The 22,998-nt window shown below is 39.6% G+C and overlaps 1 protein-coding gene across 1 annotated transcript in view; it reads right to left on the bottom strand.

Annotated features, from left to right (window-relative positions):
* The window catches only part of Acsl3 (acyl-CoA synthetase long-chain family member 3), a gene marked incomplete at its 5' end in the record, with an annotated part of 47,564 nt that extends 33,931 nt beyond the window's left edge, over nucleotides 1–13,633 (bottom strand). The window contains 1 exon segment of the mRNA XM_005395491.2: nucleotides 13,547–13,633.
* Between the last annotated feature and the right edge of the window lie 9,365 nt (nucleotides 13,634–22,998).

Consider the following 22,998-nt stretch of genomic DNA (forward strand, 5'->3'; position numbering starts at 1 on the left):
AATTAACACAGATATGGGCTCTGTAAGTCTACGGTCTACCAGTGACGGCAGAGACATGCCTAAAGTGGACATTTTTTTCAACCAATAAATGGATAAAGAACATGGAATTTTTTTATACAATGGAATACTACTCTACTATAGAAAAGGGTAAGCTTGAGACATTTCTAGCTAAATGGATTCACTTTTAGACCACACTCAAGTGAAATAAATTGGACAAACCTGTGTAAATACCATATTATTTCTCTGATGTGAGAAACGCAAAGTGTAAGTAAGTATCAAAATGTACAACAGATACTGTGAAACAGGAAGAAAAATGTTTGAATGGTAAGGGGAACTATGGAGGGGAGAGGAGGAAAGGAAGGGAAAAAATACGAAAAAAGATGGAAAAACTGGAAACAAGGCTTTTGTAAGTAAGGAGGGGAAGAGGGATTGAAAGGAGGGTAGGGGAATGGGGAAAAAAAAAAAAAATCAAGCTGCACCAGTACACATACAAATTCCATATGATGGGGTCTGGGGATTTAGCTCAGCGGCACAGCACAAGCGCAAGGTCATGAGTTCGATTCCCGGTACCAGAAGGGGAAAAAAAAAAACTCAAATTCCCTATGATGAATGTGATCATTATGTACCCCTAAAATGTACCAAAAAGCATAATTTTTTAAAAAGATTATACATAGTGATAGTTTATAAAACATTTCTCTGTATTATCTCTATTCAATCACCTATAATGCAAGTAAGTTAGCACTCACTAATGTTAATATTTTTTAAAATATTTAACAATAGCCCAAATGCTCATTTTTTCATTCCCTGTAAGGAACCCAGATATAAGGTAGAAGGGGAAAAAATGCCTTAATACCAGATATCTGGGTTCTTTAAATATCTTGCTATTTCTCATCTGGCGTGGTGGCACACACCTGTAATTCCAGCACTCGAGAGGCTGCAGCAGGAGGATCATTGCAAGTTCGAGACCAGCCTGGGCTACAGAGTAATCTCAAGGCCCGCCTGAACTGCATAGCAAGATCCTGTCTCAAAAAGACAATCAATCAATCAATCAATAAATCAATAAATATCTTGCTATTTCTTATTAGCTATTTTTTAAAATAAAATACAAGGGGGGACATCTTCTAAATCTGTTAATTTCTTGTGCCAGTTCCTCATATATAAATGTGAATACTATTATATATAAGTAATTCCTATCCACACTTGTAGAATTTTTACAACCAAAAAAAGTAACAGAAGCAGGAAAATTCGCAGAAAAATCCACATGTCTATTAACATTAAAAAATGGCCAACCCCACTGATTACCAAGAAAGTACAAATTAAAATAGTATCATTTCTGCCATCAAATTTTCTTAGTGAAAAAAACTCTCAAGTGTTGGCAAGAACACAGGAAATAGTATCGTTGCTGGCATTTTGAGGGAAGTGCAGCCACGTTGCAGGGCAATTTGGCAGTGCCTAGCAAAAGCTGAACTGTGAATTCTTATGACCTAGCAAATCCCTCTTAAGAAATTTGCCCTGGAGAAAGTTTGGCACATGTGTGTATTTACTGTTGCCTTCTTTGTTTTGTTACTTGAATGGTCCACTGTGACAAGCCTAAGCATTTAACTGGCCCTCAATAAATGTTAAGAAATCTCTTTAACAAATATTTACTAAATAACAGCTCCCAACCTGATGTTTCTCATTCTGAGAAAGAGCAGAGTACACACTCAGTTAAGTTCCACATACAGTGGAAATAAAGGCTAACAAGACAAGGAGTTTTACCATGTAAATTCTCTTAATACTGTTAGATATGTACAAAGATAGTGCTATAAACACAGACAAATGCATTCCTATCTGGAAGGAAAAAGAAGGTTAAGGAAGTCACCATGAACAGAGTGGGTGCATTATCATTTTTGTCGAAGTAGAACATGAACTGCAGGCAGTAATGCAGTACCTGCAAAAGCATGGGTATGTAAACAAGCAAAAGGGAAATTACAGAAAACTCAAAGTATATATCATATGTTAAATAAATAACCTCAAAGGTATCAAGCTCTAATCTCTGGAACCTGCAAATGTTACCTTCTTTAAGGATCTTTGCAGATATGATTAAGGACTGTGTGACAGGAAGATGATCTTGGATTATTCAGTGAGCCCTAAATAGCATCACACAAAGATCCTTATAAAGGAGTGGCAGAGAGGGATTTGGCACACACAGAGGAGATAATGTGAAGATGGAACAAAGAGATTTGAAGATGCTTCCCTAAGACTGAATTGATACACAGAACACTGGCAGGCAACAGAAACTGGAAAAGGCAAGAGACAGATCCTTCCCTAGATCCTCCAGCAGGGGCAAGGCTCTGCTGACACCTAGATTTCAACCCAGTAACACTGATTCAAGCTTCTGGCCTACACTTACTACGAGAGAAGCCATGAATCTGTAGTGGCTTGGAAGCTGCAGTCCCTCCCAGCCACTGCAGAGGTACACTGTGCTAAGCGGTTGAGACATCATCCAGGTCTCCGAAGAATCTACCTTTAATTCAGTAGAAAGACAAATCAGACTTGTTTCACAATGCTAAATCTGGTGACAATGTTGACAACTCGTGGAAAAAGGAACTAGGAACAGGAAACACATTTCAGAATTTAAAAGCCAGTTCTGGATAACCAAGTAATTGAGGAAAACCACCCCTATAAAAGACACAGAAGGAGGAAAGAGGAACCTCAATGAAAATAAAAGTAGGAAATAGGGAGAAATTTTAAATATGTACACATAATTAACATTCTCAATGAAAAAGAAGCTATTAACATCCAGGAAATAAGATCAAAATGCTCAATAGAAGAAAACTCTTGAAAATTAAGAAGAGCACTTAAAATTTAAAGGTCAGTACAAGTACCACAAAATAAGACTGAAACTATTTCCCTGAAAGACAAAAACAAAGAGGTAAAGAGAACAGTCGAAGAATCTGACTCTCACTTTTAAAAATAAGGTGTCAAATTAATCCAAGCACCACTACAAGAAGTTCTAAGATGAGAGAAAGGAGAATAAAGAGGCAAAAATAACTGAGGCATGCTGCCAAATATCCTAGAGCTGACAGCCACTACTCTTCAGATTTAGGATAAGGAACTTAAACACAGCCTACTAAATTCTCAGAGCTCAAAATACAAAAATGTCCTAAAAGCTTTTCAAAAAACACAAAAAGCAGGTCCGCTGCAAACCAGGTGCGCTGACATGTGTCTATAATCCAGCACTATGGGAGGCTGAGGCAGGAAGATCACAAGTTTGGGCCCAGCCTGGGCAACTCAGCAACTCAGCAAGACCTTGTCTCAAAATAAATATAAAAAATAAAAAGGAATGGGAACACAGTCCAAGGTGAATGAAGCCCAGGGTTCAACCTCAGGTACCACCAACAACAAAAAGAAAAAAGAAAAGCAGGTCACCTCCAAGTAATGTGATTCTGTAACTGATCAACAAACAAGGATATTCTCAGAGTAAAAGAAGGTACTATTAATAAAAGCTGTAATTTGAGAGTGTCCCCAGGATGTATGGTCACCACTCCCAGAGAGAGTGAGAATCACACTGGCAGCAGATGTCTCAGCAACACAGGGAGGTAGGCAGCTAACAATACCTTAAAGTGCTGGGAAATTTGTTTTAACCTACAGTTGTTTTCCCAACTGAATTTCCAATCAAGTGAAAAAAGAATAAAGAAATTTTCAGATATGTGAGGACTCTGAAGATTTATATTCACAAACCCTTTTAGCTAAGAAATTACTCTAAAAAGTCCTGTGATAAAACTTCTCAAAAACAATTTTGTTTAAGGTACAACTGAGAGATTTTGTCATCTATTTTACAACAGTGAGTATGACTCCAAAACATGATATACCACCCAGGACAATCTCAAGTGAGTATGAGAAAAAAAAACTCCTCCAATACTAGCCAATCTCACGCAGTACAGTTAAAAAAAAGAATGCATCACATTCAAGCATTTTTTTCCAAGTATAAAGCTGCTTCGCCATGAGGACTCCATTATCCTCCCTCTCCATATTAACAGGTGTGATCATGTCAGTCATATACGCACATACTTTAAGTTTCTCTTAAAACTACTTACAAAAAAGAAAGAAAATTTCCTCAACTTTTAACACGTGTCCGCTGGCTTAGGCCACCAGCACCTGACTATCCCACAGAGCAGCTTGTACCACTGGTGGTACAAATGGAGCTAATCACTTTTACTGGTCTTTTTACTAATGAAACAAACAAAAAAACCTATAAATGGACTGAGTATAGTTGCTTGAATTTGAATAATTACTGCCCAAATATAAAGATTAATTCAACAGATTTTACTGAGTAAAAAGAGCAGACCAGCAGGGAGACAAACTATAGCCCCAGCAGGAACATGTTTAGAAAAACAATGTATTTCTCAGAAATCAACAGGAATCATCACATTCAAGAACAATTTCCCCTGAAGTAAGAAATAAGATAGAAGCCCACTACAACTATAACTACTGTACATTATTAAGAAGTCGCTATGCCAGGAATGGTGATGTATATCTGTAATCCCATAACTCTAGCAGGCTGAGGCAGGACTGCCAAACTGAAGCCCTGCCAAGGTAACATAGGGGGACCCTATCTCAAGACAGAAAAAGGCTAAAGATGTAGTTCAATGTGAAGCCCCTAAATTCAATCCCCAGTACTGGGAAGAAAACAGAACTATGCTGATCAATGCAGTAACCATTGGAGGGTGCCACTGAGCACCTGAAATTTGGCTTGTCCAAACAGAGATATGCTCCCAGTGTAAAATGCACATGGGATTCCAAAGACTTAGTATGAAAAACAGAATGTTAAATCTTTAATAATTTTTATATTCATCATACACTGAAACAGTAGTTTGGATATATTGCACTATATTGAAATTAATTATAGCTGTTTCATTTTATTCCATTTTTTAAGATGCCAACTAGAAATTTAAAATTACATGACTCACATTTATAGCTCTCACTGCATTTATTTCGAACAATACTACAGGTCTAGCCACAGCAATAAGAAAAGGAAACAGCATGAATACTAAAGAGACAAAATCATCATTAGGTGCAGACAAGACAAAATCCAAAATAATCATCTGAAAACTGTCCAAGCATGAGGAGAATTCACTAGTGGATCTAGGTACTAGATGAATAATAAAAATTGATATTTTCCTATACAGTTTTAATATCCAGTTACAAAACGAAATGAGAAAAGCTCTTTGTCACAATAAAACAACTTTAATACCTCATGCAATACAATACCCATATTCAGCTGGCTAGCATGCATGGTATAACACACTTTATAGACATATACCCACACAGAACACTATTGTAATATACACCATGAAATATGAATATTTAGATATGTTCTGGTTTTGTATGAAGTTTATGTGTGAGAAAAGTTTAAAATTAGCAAACAGCACTTGAGAAAGTACTTAATTCATATTAATCCTTTTAGATATCAAAACAAACACTAATTATTCCAGTACAGAATTTTTAAATCAGCAATATTCATGGGACTTTTGCATTTACAATGGTAGCATTTTAGATCAGTAGGTAAAAAATTATTCATTAGGTTCCACCATGCCAAAGAAAAATGAAAACCTAGCTAATGGCTGGATAAAGACTGCAAACATGACAAACAGAGCCTAAAGCAAACAACTAGCCCAGTAAGTCTCTTCATAGCCTCTCTACCCCAAAAGACAAAAAAAATATCTTCTGTGGTCTTTTTTCCAGATTCTCAAACAATCTCTAGTTGGAGCAGAAGCATGGGTTCAGTGTGAAGTATGTGATGCCATTTGGCTCCCGTTTCCACCCCAGTAGACCATGCCAAAGGGGGACATCCACAGATACCCTGTAAGGTCTGTAGCAAAAATAAGAACACGTGGGTCTTATCTATTCTTCTCTCTAGAACTTGGAATTAGTCTATAGAACTGGAGTGAGATGAAGAAACTTAGAGGAATGCCAAAGTAAACTCATCCTTCAAGTTCAGTGTAAGCCCCTGTGAAGTCTTCCTTGGACCCACAAACAGAGCTGAATCAGTCCTCTGTAGTCTGATTCCTCCTTCCACTCCTGCCAAACACAGATGCATGAATGAACACCAGGAATCACTAGCAGCCTGAGACAGCTGGAACGCATGAAGTAAGAAAGAGTCAGACATGAAAATGTTGGCAATAGAACAGAATACAGAAGTCCTTCCTTTTGTTTTGTTCTTTCAGTGTTGGAGATCCAACTCAGTACCTTGCACATTTTGGCAAGTGCCCTACCCCTGAGCTACAATTCCTTGGGTCAGCACAGAAATCAAACTGGAGAGATTCCAGGTAGGTGATCATTACAACAGCCCAAGTGAAGAATAAAGATGTTCAGAATTTAAGGCAGTAGAAAATAAACAGGACTAACTATAGAGACTTTTCTGGGAACAAATGAATAGGACATGTCAGGATATAAAGAGTAACAGCTCTGAAGATTAATGTCAACATTTCTAGTGTGCAGGAATCTGTGGTTTATGATAGAAGTGGGGAATGAATGAATGAGAAGGAACAGACAGGTACATTATGTGGGAGTGCATGAGTATGGATTGGATATTAAGTTTGTGGGAGATGTGTAGTATATTTTCAGAAACACAGATACTAAAATAAAGAGCATGTGTACATGTAATGTACTATTTTTCCAGCACACTATAAACATGATCAGTCACTCACAAACTATACAAAATTCAAGGAGAGAAATTGCCATCATTTTCTTCTAGTGCCCCAGAGTGGAGCACTATATATCCTGCAGATCATTCCTACCTTAAAGTAAAGAAAGCTAAGGAGTTAAATAATTTCCTATAGTCATGAAAATAGGATTACACAGTCAGATTTGGAGTTCAAACCACACTGGGAACCCAAAGCTCACCTTCTTGATCACTCCTGCCTAGCACCCCAATCTCATACTTGGAAGTACTGTGATCTCCCTTACTGACTTCTCATCCTACCCCAGCAGCTACTACCTCCCTCAACTCTCAACTCACCTACCTGAAGGAACTGTCGGATAGAACAGGTATTTTTTTCTGCCTGAGAAAGCAATATACAAACTAAACATTTTTAATTTCTAAGGAAAGTACTTGTTGGCAGCCTAAACAGGCATCAGTCAACATGTTAAGTCTAGTTTCAAAGTTAATGATAAACACAAGCTCTTGGACTCTAATACTAGCAATGCAGTTAAGAAAAGCTCTTGGACTCTAATACTAACAATACAGTAAGAAAATGCCTTAGGGAAACATTAATGGTGATCATGTAAGAAATAATGACTCTGTGTATTATGGTCCACATGATCTAATTTCAATTTGAGTAAATTAAAATTGTTCACAATAAGATTAATTCATTTGGTTCACTATGATTTTCTATGGAACTAAAAACCCTTACTTCATCTTACAAAGTACTCAACTACCCGCTCCTGCCTTACGCTATAGGTATGAAGTCCAGAGCCTGGGTCAACCTCCAATAGGAAAATAGGGAATTGCTAGTTGTTTAGTATTACAATAAGAAAACCAGTATCAAGGTAGTTTAATCCAGCTAAAAGTAAAACAAGTAAAAATAAATTCTTGTGAATGAAAAGGGAACATTTCATATTTTGGCCAAAATACTACTAAATGTCCTACAGCCCAGAAACATTATATCCTATAATTATAGTTAAAATATTTAAAGGTTAACAAGTATCTACATACTGGTCAGTGCACTTAGTATCCAATAAACAAATGCCATTACAGACTTTTCTCTTCAAAAATAAATACATAAGTGTTCAAGTATGCTTTGCTTTTTAATCTCAATACCAAAAACTTCAAATTTACATAAATATGCACTGAGTATTCAACAGACCCTGCACTCAATGACAATTTCGCATTCCAAGGAAAACTAAAATCTTGACTTCTAAAAAACACCATATAAATAATCTTAAGTAATAATCTTTTAAGTAAAAACTTCAAAAACATACTATAATCCTAGCTAGTCTTATTCCACGTTTCACTCAAACCTTCTTTGACTACACGAAGACGCTTAATCCCATCTTCTTAGACCCCTATTATTAATCACCACAGTTTAATCCCTCTCTTCTCTCAACTCCTCTAGACTGACTACTTGGTCCTTCCACTGCCATGGTATCTCTGTGGTCCTCTCGTCTGCATAGTGTATTTCTTTTGCAACTAGTCATCATATCTAGTCATATCCCTCAGGGAATTCCTCTCCTACACTGTCCTTCCAATTGCTTCTACCCTATCTCTACTGCCAACACCTTTGGGAAGGTGAATCTTCATGGTTTCATATCACTCTTACTTTAAAAGTAGCCCAAGTTACTCCTCTCTTGCACTCACCAAAGTCAATCTCCCCCAAAGAGCTACCTTATCTACTATGTGCAATAAGTAACAATCTCTTTTAAATGGAAGTGCTGGGTGTGATAGCACACATCTGTAATTCCAGCGCTGGAGAGGCTAAGGCAGTTTGAGGTCAGCATAGCCTACGTAGTTAGTTCAAGGCCAGAGGAAACTATATAGTAAGACCCTGTCTCAAAAAGAGATAGGCAGATAGAAGAAAAAAATTTAAAAATATAGGTGGAAAAGTTTTTCTTGAGACAGGGTCTCATTATGTAGTTCAGGCTCGCCTTGAACTCACTATGTAAACCATGTTGACTTCAAACTCAGAGTGAGCCTCCTGTCTCAGCCTCCAAATTGCTGGGATTAAAAAAAAAAAAAGTGCTGGGATTACAAGTAACACCACACCACACCTAGGGAAAATATTTTAAAGGCATGAAGTAATAATTAGCTCCTAAAATTTGTGTAGCTCAGTGATAAGAGCACATGTGAGGCCTGAGGTTTGATACCCAGCACCACAAAAAATAATATTCCGATGAGAAAGGCTACTCCATATAAAGGTAGGAATGGGCCAGGGTACCAGAAATCAGATTTACTGATATAATTACAAATTCCACTCTACAGCTCTGCCCGCATTCATTAGTCACAGTACTTTTACACAAGGCAATTGTCAAAACTCAAACTTAAACTCAAATATTGTCTTTTATGAAGTCTAGCAACATCTGTTTGCATTCATTCTTCCCTAAGAATCCAAAGCACACTGAATATGCCTGAATATTCCTACTTTTCCCCCGAGGGTTGTATGTGTATTGTTTTATTCCCTAGGTAAACAGGTAGACATTCTAGTAATTCATCTCTTAAAAACCTACCCCAAGAAATCTTCCTAGAAAATAATACCTTGTATATGTTCAATACATTTTTATTAATTTGATAAAACTTTTAAAAGGGAAAAACATGAAACAACAGTAAAGATTGGCCTGTGCTTCTGGAAGTGAGCTGGACATCCCAAATTGGGTAGAAAAGCAGGGAACTGGGGGTAGGAAAGGTGGTCTCTTAGTATCAGCTCATTCAAAAACTGGTCAATGAAAGGAGCAACAATTGCTGAGATCATCTAGAGCCCCAGATGTGATCATCCCTATGCTACAATGTGGTATACTTAATCTCCCTCAGTAGTACAGAAATTCATTTCTAAAATCATCACATGAAAGTTAAGTACAAGTAAGGTTGTATGTTGGGGACCAGGAACTGTAAACTGACATACTATGTCCTAGGCTCTCCTAGTCCTGCCTGCCTCCTGGGCTGGTTTTGGAATGTGGAAATCAACTAATCTTGGTCAATGAGATTAGCACCTAGGTGTGGGGTTGGATCTTGGCTCATTCCCTTTATGATGTAAAACGTGCCCATTCTACTACAGTCTCTATGCTGTTCCAGGAGAAGCACCGACCCTGCCTTCTCCCCTACACTGGCTAATATAAGGCTAGCTAGCTGGACACTGGGGCCTTTTTGCTCCTAGAGAGCAACTAGTGGTCCCAGATTCCTGCTATGCATTCCTCTACTTTGTCTCTTGCTCTTTCTTTCCTTCCCCACCATGCACCATAACCCAGGTGGGAAACTGGAACCCAATGTGGGGGTCTCCAATAAGTGGCACCATGAGAAGGGCTGCTAATAGTTATATTTAGAGAAATTCATCCCATCATCTTCTAAGAACTTGAAGTAAATGGATCTAATATAGAGCATAAATCAAACAGTGAAAAACCAACTTACACTTCATTACATAAAAATTTTGATCTCAACTGATACTATATAGATCAACTCATGAATCTGATTTGAATTATGACTACTGGATATGAGAGGATCATCCTCCACCCTGCCTCACCACTGAACAAGGCTTTTTACACTTAAATAAAATCCCATTCCTTTTTGGTTTTCCACAACCCTCCTGACAGTACCAATGACAGAAGCAACAGGAACATTAAGAGACGTGTGTTATCTGAGCTAATGCTCAGACAGCTGGAGGGAAAAATTTTTGAAGATAATAACAGGCACATTTTACTATGTGCCAGGCACTGTTCTAATCACTTTGCACATATTATCTTTAACAATAACATGTTATACATGAAGATTTCCATTACAGTTACTAATAGGGAGGAAAGGAAATAAGCAAACATTTGGTAAGTAGAAAATAATCAAACACATTATGATACATACTTATACTAAACTATTATACAGCCACTAAAAATATTTTCAAAGAACATTTACTAACATAGAAATTGCTAATGATAAATGAGGGAAAGTAGGTTCAATGTTAAATATACACAATATATTTTCACTTTTCTTAACATACACACAAATACACGTCAAAACTAAAAGCACCAAAATGTCAGCAGAATGTAGAATTAGTGGTGATATTTGTTTTCCTTTTTACGTTTTTATGAATTTTCCAAATTTTTTCATTTAACACATATTGTTATAATTAAGATGAACCTTAGGCTAACATATAAATGCTTTATAATGCCTACAAATGTACAAATTTACTAAAATCCTTAAACACCAAATCAGTCTGTTTCTTTAAGCAAGAAACTAAACAGAACCTAGAGAATAAAGACACTGTACTTCCGTTTAAAACATACAACTCCAATTATAAATTATAATCTGCACTGTTAGGAGAGGTTATAGATGCTTTCATACTGCTAAAGATAATTTTACTTAATTCTGACATTTCTAATCAAGTGATTCAAACCACAAGAGAAAGAGCTGCTTCCGTATTTTGTAACAATTAATGCTCAGTAATAACTGAGGACCCAAGCAGCACCCTGACCTGACAGGGACGCCGCTCCCTACTTGGCACAGCACAGCCTCACCCTGCAGGCTTCCCAGTCTTCCCACTCTGCTGCTCTGTCTCTAAGAGAAGACTGCACTTCATTTTTATTCCGATCTTACACATACTGTGTCCTGTCTATCTCTGCGTCCAGTTTCATCTGGACCCCCACAAATTCTTGCCCCTCCGGTTTTCTTGGGGAGTTTCCATAATGCCAAGTCTACATCTACCCTCAAAAGCTTTAAGCCTCTGTCCACTCACCCCTACCTCCACCATACTCTGCCCCTTCACATGTGTTCTAGCCACTTTCTCCCCAGATGACCTAGTCTAGCCCCGACTCTCAGCACCCTAAAATTTGCCCTCACACTACTTACTGCAATGTAATTAAACTTTTGCTTATAGAACTGTTTAATGTCCACCTTCCCGCTGCCCACACCATGAAAGAGCAGTATCTGTCTTATTCGGCATTCTACCCCTACTGTCCGCCTGCACAGCTCCTGGGGGGAACACACATCACATGAGTAGATGAACACAAGCATACATGCATGGAGAGACAGGCGAATTACAGATATTAAGAATCGTGACTACAGTTAACAATTCCTCACAAGGTATTTTAACTTTCCTCCTATAAAAAGTACATTTTTAGTACTTTTACATATTTTATAAACTTAGGAATAGCTTTAATTATGTATTTTGAACTTCTCCCTGTTGAGCATTTGCCCTACTTAAGTTTCTCATGGAATTTATATATTTATGGTAAACATTATATTCACCAAAAGGAGAGAAAATGCCATAGAAACAGCAGTATTACTTTACTGGCAATGACCCAAACAGAACAAGTAAAACCAGAGATGCAAGTAATATTCCACATCTATGACCCCAAAGAAACAAGATTCCTGTCATTAGAGAACTAACCCAAACTAAAATGAGCAGTGTAGGAATGGCTCCACAGCGGCCCACGACCCGCACGCACTGGACATGCTCTCTCGCCCCATTTCAGACACCTTCTGGCCTCATGTGCCCGAGGACGCTGGTCCAGGGTCCATTGTCTCAGGGATGACTTCTCTGGCAACAATGTCCTTGATGGAGAGCTCCTGAGCACAAACCCTGTACTCTAAAGCTCTAAAACACAGCTGCTCCCAGCAGAATCACTGCATTCTCTTTACTCCTACTGTCAAGGCTGCCAGCTGGAGAGCTACCCAACCAGGATCACTGTTACTCTGTGGCACCTAGCCTTAGCGGAGGCCTCCACAGACAATACCTAGTGGGTCCCTGATGACAATTACTTCATACACCTTTCTGTTTGTGTGTTTGTTTATCTGTGTGACAGGGTGCCACTATGTAGTTCACGTTGGTTTTGAATTCACTATGTAGCCCAAACTGGTTGTGAACTCATGGTGATCCTCCTGCCTCAGCCTTCTCAGGTAATCTTCTGAGATTACCTCCCAGCTTAATGCCTCCACACCTAGCTACCTGATATGTCTTTAACTGAGTTCTTCTTAACACATTCTCTAAAGTTTTAAATCCAGAACTCTGCTACATTCCTTCACTACCCAATCTAGCCATCACATACCTACCTGAGGCCTACTCTAGCATTTTCAAGAAGATTCTTGTCTCTCACATTTTAAAAATGATACACAAAATCTTAAAAACTAAATTTTCTTTTCCACTTCAACAAGCAGTACTCTTCCACTGACATTTCATCTTTTGTTTTTTCCAGATTAGATGTAAAGCTGGATCCCTCAACTAAAGTGTCTGAATCATATTCTCTACATTAAAATCAATGCTATTCTCAGGAGGCTGAGGCAGGAGGATTGCTAAGTTCGAGACCAGCCTGGACTACATCGTGAGTTCAAGGCCAGCCTGAACTGCAGAGTGATACCCTGTCTCAGAAAAAAAAAAAAAAAAAAAAAAAAAATTTAAAAATTAAATAAATTAATTAAATAAAACCAATGCTATTCACCACATTAGCCCCTCTTACTTGCCTTCTCTAAATTTGCTCTCTGTAGCTGTTACCTCCACCTGGAATGTCCTTCCTTCCATGTACAAATTCCAGGGATTTCTTAACACTTAAATTCATTAAGCATCTGTGACACATGACCCTCAGCCCAAACTTCTCTATCTGCTGATCTCTTAAGGCACTCATTTATCCTCATAAATAAATAGTATTTCTGAATTTACTATGTCTCAAAATCAAATGCCTAGATTCACGACATTCGAGAAAGGATGTGTTTCATCTCAGATCCATCTATTTCCTGCCCATTGCCTCAAGATGGATCTTAATCTGAGAATCTATTCATGGAGATGTCTAGAGAGGTAAGAACCCACACAAACACCCCAGTGAATTCCATGCAATAAACATAAAATAAGCCAAGCATCATGGCATGTACCTGTAATCCCAGGACTCAAGAGGCTGAAGAGGAGGATCATTGCAAGTTTGCAGCCAGCTTGGACTTCATAGTGAGTTTAAGGCCAGCCTGAACTACAGAGCAAAACCCTGTCTCAAACAAAAAGAAAAAATAAATAATTATGAGCAGGGTGTGGTGACATATACCTATGATCCCAGCACTTAGGGAGCTAAGGCAGGAAGATCACAAGTTCAAAGCCAGCTTGGGCTACACAGTGAGTTCAACAACAACAAGATCCTGTCTCAAAAAACAAAAACAAAGTATTATAGTCAAGGTAACAAAAATTCAGAGTCAAGTAAAACAAAAAAAAAAAAAGCGAGATGAAAAAGAAGAACACTGGTGAACTAGACGGATTCTTTTAAAGCAAAAAGGGTGCAGACAAGCAAACTGAAGTCCAGTAAGACTAAATGAGGTGGTCAGTGGTGCATCACCAGCCCCAGCAGCAGTCTGACAACTTGGGTCAAACCACCAGGCTCCTCATGTAACAACTCACCATCCTGCTCTTCTCACTTGCTACCTGCTTCTCTCCTATTCCTATATAACCTTTAACTTCAACAATTACTTTTTGAGTTGAATCAGTAACTACAAACTTTATGCCAGGTCTTGACTATCTCTGTCCCTTGAGAGTCTGCTCCTTGCTTATCCTCACAGCCTCCTTCATCCTCCTAAACAAAGAAAGCAATGTTCTATCAGTCTGCTCTCCCAACTCCACTGCCCGCAGACACCTCACCTGAGCACTGACCTCTAACTCAACCCAAATCTGTTTTACTTAGCTGACCCTTCCCTTGCTATTTTGGCCAAACACAACCTCTCTGTCCAGTGTACCTTTTATTAACCAATTACATTTTATCTGCAGCTACATACAACTTGAAAACTCTTGTCTAGAAGGAATTAGTATTTCCCAGTCTCTTTAAAACGCATTGTTGAATTCCTACCACCTTGTATGGTGAAACTCTGTATCGTTTCTATTTTTTTTTATTACTTGTTATTGTCTTTGATTGTTTGATCAATCTTGCATTCTTACATGTGATGGACTGAGCAACTTCGTTAAAGATAACAATATGCAGTATAGCAACCATTGTTAATTCCTATCATTTTGTTTTGAGGTCATGTATCATTTTTGTTGTTTCTGTGTTGTTCTTGTTTTTGTCTTCATTGTCATTCTGCTAGTTTTTTTTTCTCTTTAAGATAAAAAATATATAGCATAAAATGCTTTTGTTTATATGACAGGTTCACTAACATGCTGGATTCATCCAAAAAAAGAAGGGAAGGAAAAGAAAGACAAAATAGGAAAAACAAAATTAAAAGACACAGCAAGGCAAAAAGATAAAAGAATCCAACTAGAAGGCTGTGTCCCCCAAACTACTTCTCAGATCTCCCTCAATCCTCACAATAACCCTGTGAGGTAAGAATTAAAATTTTTCCATTACACGTTGACATGAAAGGTGGACAAAGGTAAAGTATCCAACTCAAATTTACATGTCAAGTTTTACACATGGATAACAACAGTTCCTTCTTAAATAAGCAACACAAGGTTGATGATATAGGAAAACACATTTAGAAATGCCACCCAAACTATCAGCATCATCGTTACAAAAGGTACTGCTGACAAAAGTACTCCTAATTATATGATGTTGACCTACTACCAGGGTGTTGTATATATATTTCTAAAAAAAATTAAAAGATAAACCCTAAATTTTTTAAAAGGTACATTAGCAGACAAAAATTGTCCAGAATAAAGCACACTTGTGATTGTTCCTACAGTCTTACGATATTAGAAGTAAACTATATTAGACATATATAAATGTAAATTATTAAGGACAAAATAAGAAACAGAAACAAAGAGTAAAACAAAAGCTAACTAAAATAAAGTTCTAAGAGCCTTAAGAAGAAAAATGCCCATTACAGTTTTAGACTCAAGGTTAGAGAAGGGCTAAGATAAGAAAATAAAGAACAGGGGCTGGGGATTTAGCTCAGCGGCACAGCGCCTGCCTGGCAAGTGCAAGGTCATGAGTTTGATTCCCAATACTGGAAAAAAAAAAAAAAAAGACAAGAAAGAACAAAGAAAAAGGAGTTCAGGGTAACTGCAGTGTCAAAAACAGAATCAGACAAAAACTGTTTAAGAATACCTACAGTAATATTTGTAGTTATTAAAAAATGGGAACCACTACCTAAAGGACTACCAACAAAGGAAAGGGGAAATAAATGGTAAAGGCCTAAAATGTGGTATAGGCCTATAATATAACACCATGTCACAGGACAAACGACCTAACATGTACCCACCCTAATGAAACCTAATTGAGGAATCCATACAGATAAGAAACACCAGGGGAGGGAGAGTTGCTCAAGAATACATAAAACACCATCTATTTTAAAATATACAAAACAATACTATACACAAGATACACAAATATGTAGTAAAACCATGGGGAAACACATAGGGATAATAAAACACTAAACTCAGAGCAGGTATTAACTGGTAGACCTGGGAAAGGTAATGAGTTTCCTTACCTGAATACAGTATTATAAAATAACTTTTCAGACATATGGGAAGGATGTCTATAGTTTATTTAAAAGGGTAAAAAAATGAAATTATCAGATTATGGTATCTCAAATTCTTGATCTAAAGACAAGTCTAAAAAGGCTGAGGATGTACCACAGTGGTAGCATATTTGTCTAGCTTGTATAAACCCTGGTTTTTAGTCCCAGCATCACAAGAAAAAAAAAAAAAAGGAAGAAAAAAGCATTACTGATCCCATGAGGGAAAGCAGAATGTACCCTTCTTCAGGCAGCTGTTGAATACGATAGAGAGTCAGTTCCTGGCACTGGATGGACAAGATCATCTTGTGGGCCACCTGCTGGCAATTGTGGCCCCGCAGGTAATATTGCACCAGAAGGTGGTAGTTGTGTGTTGAGGGCATCAATATTTCTAGCAACTTCTACAGAAACAAGGTGAAACACTTGGCCTTCCTCCCTAGGCAAATGAACACCAACCTACACTGTGGCCCCTACCGCTTTCCGGTCCCCACCCACACCCTCAGGCAGACCAGGCAAGGTCAGGCAGCCCCGGACCACCTCAAGGTGTCTGAGATGGGAACCCACCACCCCATGATAAGAAGAAACAAGGACTCCTGATGCCTTCAAGGTTGTGCCTCTGAAGCTCACCAGGCAGTCCGCCTGCCTGGGTCACCAGGCTCATGAGGACAGCCACAGTGACAGCCACTCTGGAGAAAAGAAAGACGGCCAAGACCCATCAGGGGAAGAAACCACAGATTATGAGCTACAGAAACAGGCATAAAAGAATACAGAGAAGAAAATTTACAGGTTCACAGAGGCATTCAAACAGACTCCTGATCTGAGCCCCCATAAAGACTGTTTAGCTTTAAAAATATATATATATCCTCAAATATACTTTAAGCACAAGAAATTAAATTCTTCCAATCTAGTTTGTTATTCCTTGTTTTCCTCACTGTAAAAAATTGAAGTTTTTATCTGGAAAAATTAACTATATACAATTAAAATAGATATAAAATAAACATTGCCCCTAAATGTAATCATAGCTCCCTTCCAGATATAATCGTGACTTCAGAAGGTAATACGAACTTCAAGCCAAAGGTCACCTAAAGAAGTATAGTGCTTAGATTAAGACTATGGACTCTGGGGAAGTTCAGTTCAGGCAGGAGGATGAAACTTCAAGGCTGGTTGGACCAACTCAGCAGGATCATGTCTCAAAATAAAAAATAAAAGGACTGGAGATACAGCTCTACGGTAGAGTAACCCTGGGCTCAACCCCAGTAATTGGGGGTGGGGACCACCATGGACTTGGGAAAACAAACTATGTGGGCAGAAACCCACCACAAATCAGGCAAGTCACTTAGGCTCCCTGTTGCCTCAGTTTCCTCATCTGTAAAGTAAGAATAATAAAATACCTCTCATAAGACTGAGAAGAGAATTAGAACACCTGGCTACAAGTTACTGTAAATGTGCTACCTATCATTTTTATCACAAAAACTATTTGTTTCGAAAAAGAGAAAACAAAGCCTTGTACCCAAGGAATATATTAAATCCAACTACTTTCTGTATCAAATAGCAGGCAGAAAAGCCAGGACAATACCAGGTGTAATCCCAGCACTTGGGAGGCTGACGCAGGAGGATCACTGTGAGTTTGAGACCAGCTTGGGCTACACAGTGAGTTCAAGGCCAGCCTGAACTGCAGGGTGAGACCCTTTCTCCAAAAAAGAAAGAAAATAGAGGAAAAAAAGCCAAGACAAAGAAAAATGGGTAGCTTTTTACCTCTTGACCAATCAATGTTGATAGTAAGAAAAAGTTTTTTTTTAATTTTCCTAGTGGGCTGGGGATTTAGCTCAGTGGCAAAAGCGCCTGCCTGGCAAGCGCAAGGTCGTGAGTTCGATTCCCGGTACCGGAGAAAAACAAAAAAAAAAAAAAAAAACAAAATTTGGGGGCTGGGGATTTAGCTCAGCGTCAAAGCGCCTGCCTGGCAAGTGCAAGGTCGTGAGTTCGGTTCCCGGTACCAGAGAAAAACCAAAAAAAAAAAAAAAAAAAAAAAATTTTCCTAGTAACATTTCTCAATACCACTGTAACATTTCCAACCTGTACATATCCTATATATGCATATATGCACAGCCCTGGTCCAATTCAAGGTAAAACATTTTATTTCCCGGCTTCCTGTCCACCTGGTAAAACTCCAATTCATCTTGGAAAACTTGGCTCACCTTCACTGTAAAGTCCCCTCTCTTTCTTCCCCTCTTCTAAACCCACTCTGTACTCTTTGTATTTCCTAGCAGTGTCCACAGCTATACCGAGGACACCACACTAGTACATCTGCTCATATGCCTTCTTCCATTCATTACACCATACCATGTTTGTTCACATAATTCCTATGAACCTTGAGTTCTAAGAAAACAAAAACTACCTCTTAATCATTTCTGAATTCCCAGTGCCTTGCAAGGCACTAAATATATGAATGAATAAAGGAGTAAATCAATGATCCTAACCTTCTGTTATAGCAACTATTTTCACAAACAGGTAGATAGCTGTATCTGGAGATGAGTTTTTTTTAAAAGGTTAAATATCTTGAATTCTAAATAAATAGCAGATCAATTAAACACACAATCATCTTTCAAAATGGGAAACATTGGCAGCATATAAGTAAACGTATTTCAGTAGTAATAGATGCTAAAACTTTAAAAAAAATGAAGGCACTTAAAATGTCAGAAAAATAGTATTTTGAAAACTTTTTCTTATGAAATGACAAATAAGCGTGTAGGGAAGGTATCATAAGATTTAACACTTATAGCTCTTTTTTCAAGACACTATAATCAAAAGTCAGATGAAATTATATACCGTATTAGGGTGGATAAATCTAGAGACTAAACCACATATTTAATCAATTGCACATAATGTTTCTGTGGTACAGTCTTCTAAAACACTGGGTCAGCCAGGCATGGTGGCGCATGCCTATAATCCCAGCACTCAGGAGGCTGAGGCAGGAGGACCGTTGTGAGTTCGAGATCAGCCTGGGCTACAAAGTGAGCTCAAGGCCAGCCTGAAGTACACTGCGAGATGCTGTCTCAAAAAGCCAAAAAAAAAAAAAGTAAAACACTGGGTCATAGTCAGCTATAACTGGGCTAGTTTTTAGAAATCTAACAGTTTTTATCCATTTTAGGGAATGTGCTGAGGGCTCTACCATAAAGTACTGATTGATATGGAGGGGGTCAGTTACAACCCCGTCTTCTGTCACTACAGAACAGTGATGTGAACCTTGTAGAACTTTCATGATAACAGTGTGCTGAGGTGCACATGCCAGAGGTTTGCCACCTCTGCTATAGAAGAGAAGTGTACCTCTGTCCAGTTGAGTCACAGGCCTTACCTGTGCTTTATACCTCCATCCTCTCAGGAACTGTGAACAAAAGAGTAAACTTTTTTCACCTATAGTCAACCTTCCCATCAGCATTTAAACCCAAGATCTGAAAAGTCAAAATTCTTAGAAAGTTTCCTATATAGAGTACTTGGCAGTTTCCACTCCCCTTACTTCCCATTTGCTCCCCATCCCACTCCCACTCCCACATCAGCAGCTCTTAAGAAAGTCACCAACCAAGCGAGGCATGGTGACGCACACCTGTAATCCCAGCACTCGGCAGGCTGAGACAGGAGGATCGTTGCAAGTTCGAGACCAGCCTGGGCTACAAAGTCAGCTCAAGGCCAGCCTGAACTGCATAGTGAGACACTGTCTCAAAAAGACCAAAAAAAAAAAAAGTCACCAACCAGCGCTGGGGCACTAAACCCAACGGATGATTCTCAAATGTCCTCTTATAAGAGCACTCCATAGCACTGACCACAGTACTCACCACGTGCCCCTACAGGAACATCTGCAATGGGTGTCCTCTCACTTTCCAGCTCTTATCCTCTTATAGCTCAGTGTCTTGGGTTACTTTTCTCTCCTTGCTGAGACAAAATACCTGATGCCCAAAATTAAGGAAGGAAAGGTTTATTTAGCTCAGTTTGCAGAGGTTTCAGTCCATACTTGACTGGCTCCAAGGCAGAGGGGCACATGGCAGAGGGCAACCACTGGTGGTGGAAGACAGCAAAAGCAACAAGAGCAAAAGAGAGGAGTGGAGGCAAGCAGTCTCTGTCCCTTACATATGCAAACTATGCACCCCAGGGTGGGTGTAGCACTCACACCCATGAATTATCATAAACTCTAAAAGCCTGCCCCAAGACTGCATGAGGATTTGGGGGAACATACAGACACAAACCATAACACTCAGGTTCCCCTACCTAGCGCCATCCCAGGCATCCTCTTGACCTTATTCTGCGGTCCCTTCATAGGCGAGCTCACTCTCATGCCCATGGTTTCCACTATCACCTCTACCCTAGTGTCCATAATTCCGAGCACTAAACCAGTGGGCCAATACAAGTCACAAAGGCACTTCCATATGAAGGCTTCCAAAACTAAAGTCACAGTCTACCTACATGCAAAACCTGTCAAGTTCACCTTTGTATGTATTCCACATGGTAGTGACACTGCTCTGCACACAGCTGGCATTCAGTAAATGTATGCAATGAATTATTTCCACTGGCTTCATACATGTCCAACTGAAATATTTATGTACTTATATTTCCCAATTCTTGTCATCACCTGCCTCCTAAAAGCTGAGAATTTTAAAGTAAATCTCTCTACTGTCCAAAAACTATAAAGGATACTTTTGATAATTATGATGCTGCTTAGTTAACTCTAGGAAAGCCTGTCACCTTTGCCTAGCATTCCTGAAGAAAAGTCTAAATCTCATCTTCAAGTCCAAATCTTACATAAGATTCTCACTTCCCAATGTTCCTCAGGGAAAAAAAACCCTAAGTATTACAGGTATATTTCACCTTTAGCTTCCCTGAAGGCAGACAGAATTACAAAGTTCTCTATCTCATTTACTTATCTTTCAATGGAGCTGGAATGACATTCAAGACAGACAAAGACTCTGATATTTTAAAAACTATCTTTGGGCCGGGCATGTTGGTGCACAGGATAAAACAAAAGGACCACCGGGAGTTCAAGGCCAACGTGGGCTGCTATATAGTGAGTTCAAGGTCAGTCTGCCTATTGAGACCCTGACCCTCTCTCAAAAAAAAACTTACCTTTGCTCAAACTCTTCAGTTAGGTACATTTAATTACAGCCTCAGAAAGCATAACTGTTATCTAATAAAACTTCACCCTATCAAAAAAAACTTCTAGATTTCTATCTAAATCACAGTCCTCACTGTAATCTTCATCGATTCCATACCTTTCCTTCATTGCATGTACCATTACTTGTAATTACTTATCCAGAGGATTATTTGCTTGGAGTCTGTTTCCTGCCTTAAGGGCACTAGACAGATCACTTCGGCTCACTGCTATTTTCCTAGCACCTCACAAGGTGCTTGACACAGGAGTTAAAAAGCTGTTGCTGAGCTATTTACTGAAAGAATGAATTAGTCATTTAATTAGAACCAGACAGGGTTTACATAAGTAAATTAGATAGATTTTTCAGGCTGTAAGATCTGACTCCACCTTTATCCCCAAACCAGAGGATGACTTTCTCTTTTTACTTGTTCACCCTTTATTCTTCCCTTCGCTCCTTCCTTCTAAGTGGACATCTTAGATTCAAAGAAAATTTGAGCTTTAAGTCATTCAGTCCAAATACCTTATAAATCCAGTAACTTGGTTATAGCTCAGCGGCACAAGCGCCTGCCTGGCAAGCGCAAAGTCCTGAGTTCGATTCCCCGTACCAAAAGAAGAAATAAATAAATCCAGTAACTGCTCCCCAAAGATTGAAGACTTGTTACCCTTGACCCTTAGATCCTGCGGGTCACCCAGTCCTACTCCCAATAACACTGACGTCCCACAGAAGCAACATATCGGGAGGGAGAGAAAATCCAGGGAATGCCTCAAGAGCAAATGCAGGCTAGAATGCCCGGAACAGCCTGCCTCATCTCTGCGTGTAAGATCTACGCAGCTGCCTCCCACTTGCTAACCCTTCTTGCCTGCGAAACCTTCTAACACTTTCAAAGGCAGCGCAGCAGTGCTGAGCAGCTCTTCAGAACCAATCGGGGAATGCAAAATGGGTTGCAATGAGGAGGAGGTGGTATCATCAAACTATAGGACTCCAGGCCACCCAGAACAAAATCCTCTGTGAAAACTATTCAGCCAGCCACCAGGCACAGGCAGCACACCGCAGGGGTCAGATGTAAGAGCTCTGGATGTAGACTGGCCTATCTGAACTTCAGCTTCTCCTCTTACTAGCTAGATCTGGGGCAAGCTAACGTGTCCACTCTGCAGTTTCTCTCGCTGTAAAATGGGAATAAACACCGCCCTAAAGGGTGGTTAACAGTGTAAAGATACTGCGCATAAAGCTCTTAGTACACAGTGCGTGGCATGTCATAAAGGCTCAATAAATGTCAGCTGTTCGTCTTTATTCGGCTATAACCGCTTTCACAAAGCCTGTTTATTCCCTCTCCCGCTGCCATAAAATGTCCCTGACGTTGTCGTACTTTATTTCGACGAGGCCTTATATACAATAGCTTGGAGCACGTTTTCTAGAACGAGACCGGGCAAGCCGGTTCGAGCTGCGCTTCGGGGTCCTCGTCTGGGACACCGGCCTGAGAGCGCCGACCCCGCCGGGCGCGCGCATCCTGCGACGCACTGCCGTGTCGGGAAGCCGCGCTCTGGGAGAAGTGATCCCGCAACTCCGCACCCCACACGTCGGTCTCGAGCCCACCCCCAACCCCACCGCCGGGTCGACCTAGCCCGGGTCGACCCAGCCCACACACCCAATTCCTCCCGCCCGGCCGCAACACGGATGCCCGAGCCTCCAGCCCGGGTTTTCCGCAGCCGCCGGGCTCGGCTTCCTCCCACGGAGGCCGCAGCCCCGCGCGGAGTGGGC

Source organism: Chinchilla lanigera, unplaced genomic scaffold (assembly GCF_000276665.1).
Source record: "Chinchilla lanigera isolate Chin_1 unplaced genomic scaffold, ChiLan1.0 scaffold00052, whole genome shotgun sequence".
In the NCBI taxonomy this organism is placed as follows: Eukaryota; Metazoa; Chordata; class Mammalia; order Rodentia; family Chinchillidae; genus Chinchilla; species Chinchilla lanigera.